This window comes from Schistocerca serialis, chromosome 3, assembly GCF_023864345.2.
Source record: "Schistocerca serialis cubense isolate TAMUIC-IGC-003099 chromosome 3, iqSchSeri2.2, whole genome shotgun sequence".
Classification (NCBI taxonomy): domain Eukaryota; kingdom Metazoa; phylum Arthropoda; class Insecta; order Orthoptera; family Acrididae; genus Schistocerca; species Schistocerca serialis.
This window is the reverse complement of record NC_064640.1, coordinates 195518107-195520119: the sequence shown is the minus strand read 5'-3', so window position 1 is coordinate 195520119 and position 2013 is coordinate 195518107. Positions and strand designations below refer to the sequence as shown.

General features: G+C 43.3%; 1 pseudogene; it reads left to right on the top strand.

The window, feature by feature from the left end:
• The first annotated feature begins 267 nt into the window (after nt 1-267).
• On the top strand, nt 268-385 carry LOC126471652 (5S ribosomal RNA; annotated as a pseudogene).
• Nucleotides 386-2013: the final 1628 nt, after the last annotated feature.

The window sequence follows — 2013 nt, the reverse complement described above, 5'->3', positions numbered from 1 at the left end:
TTGGAATCCATCTCTCACCCAGCGTTTTCTTCAGTATTATTCTCTTCTTTTTCAGTTTCTGCGTTATATATGGGCAGTTGTATCGTGTCAATCGCATACAGTATCACAAAAGTTATCTTTACATCATATATTTTAACCCTTTTATTGTACATGTCTCTGGTTTTACAGAACGTTAACCCAATCTTCTTCAACCTCTCTATTATTCCCTCCTGTTTCTTCCTGTTACATATTCTCCCAGGTACGTAAATTTGTCCATAATTCGGCGGGGGCAACGTTCTTGCCGCAGTGGATACACCGGTTCCCGTCAGATCACCGAAGTTAAGCGCTGTCGGGCGTTGCCGGCACTTGGATGGGTGACCATCCGGGCCGTCATGCGCTGTTGCCATTTTTCGGGATTCACTCAGCCTCGTGATGCCAATTGAGGAGCTACTCGATCGAATAGTAGCGGCTCCGGTCAAAGAAAACCATCATTACGACTGGAAGAGCAGTGTGCTGACTACACGCCTCTCCTGGCCGCATCCTCAGCTGAGGATGACACGACGGTCGGATGGTTCCGATGGGCCAGTCGTGGCCTGAAGACGTAGTGCTTTATACACTACTAAAGTGCGCGTCATTTATGTTGGCGGCCGAGTTTAGGTTCGTTCTTCGCATCTGACGTCACAAAACACAGTCAGCCAACGAACAGAGAACGACGTTGCCACATCTCGACTGCAGTGCAGAGCATGGACGAGTGTCTTCAGTTTTAGAAACGTTCAGTCGTAAATAAAGTAATAGAACAAAAGCAATATCTTGATAGCAGACATTCTTTTATAGAAAGTTTGGAAAAAGCATTCTTTATACCAATTGCTTCATATTCTATTAATTAATTAAACCAAACAAGCAATGAGACTCCTAATTCAGGCGATAGCAAGGAAAGGCGTTTGTATCACTCTCACGAACCGCTTTTTCGCAATAAAGAACAGCGGTAATTGTTTATTTCCTATTGTACTTCGACGAAGCGTGAGTAATTCATAGTCATACGAACAGTGTTTGTCAGTTTTTTGCGTGACGTGTTATACTCCTCATGGCATCATATAACCAGGCGAGGTACGTTAGCGTAACGGTTAAGCTGTTGGGCTACTACGCTAATGGTTATGAGTTCAAACGTTATGTGGTGCTTAATATTTTCATTATTTAAAAACAATATCGAAGTGCCTTACTTCACGAATTGTATTCGTCTGAATGCAATTTTTTGTAATTTCTAGTGCTTTGTCTCATCATTAACCCTTTCGCTGCTGCATCACTGTCATCACTGCACTGCTCGCCTGTGCAGACACATGGTGTTCCCACTGCTTTGACACACTTATCATTCGATTTCACAAAAACTATTTGGCCCAAAAATTTGATTTTTACACGTCTTCTTGACTGATACCTTCCCCTCATAAATGACTTAATTTTGTTTCGATGTTCAACGCAGTTATTATGCAGCATTAAATGTAGTAAAACATTGCACGAAGTTTTGGAGAGTTTGCAGAGGTAGAAGTCCATAGCGTATACTTTCCGTATGGTCGATTTTAGTTGCCACAATATTGAGAATGAAATGTGGACAAGATACCTAAATTTCATATAAAATTTTTGGGCCAAATAGTTTTTGTGGATTCGATTGATAAGAGTGTCAAAGCAGTCGGAACACGACAAATCTGCACAGGCGAGCAGTGCAGTGAGAAAATCGCGCACAGCGCGGAATGCAGGGAGCAAGTCTTTGTAGCAGCGAAAGGGTTAATGCGGCCGTGGTGGCTTTGCTTCATGAACTGCGCGCTCCCCCCTACACGTAAGCTTGCGAACTATGCTATACTATGGCGCTGCTTCTATTGGCGCGTGCGTCGTGTGCAACTGGCAACGCAGCAATCTCCCGCGTCTGGGCGGGCATGCGCGAGCCGCCAAGATAAAAGAATTGAACTATAGTCATTAAAATTGCTACACCAAAAAGAAATGCAGATGATAAACGGGTATTCATGGGACAAATATGTTATA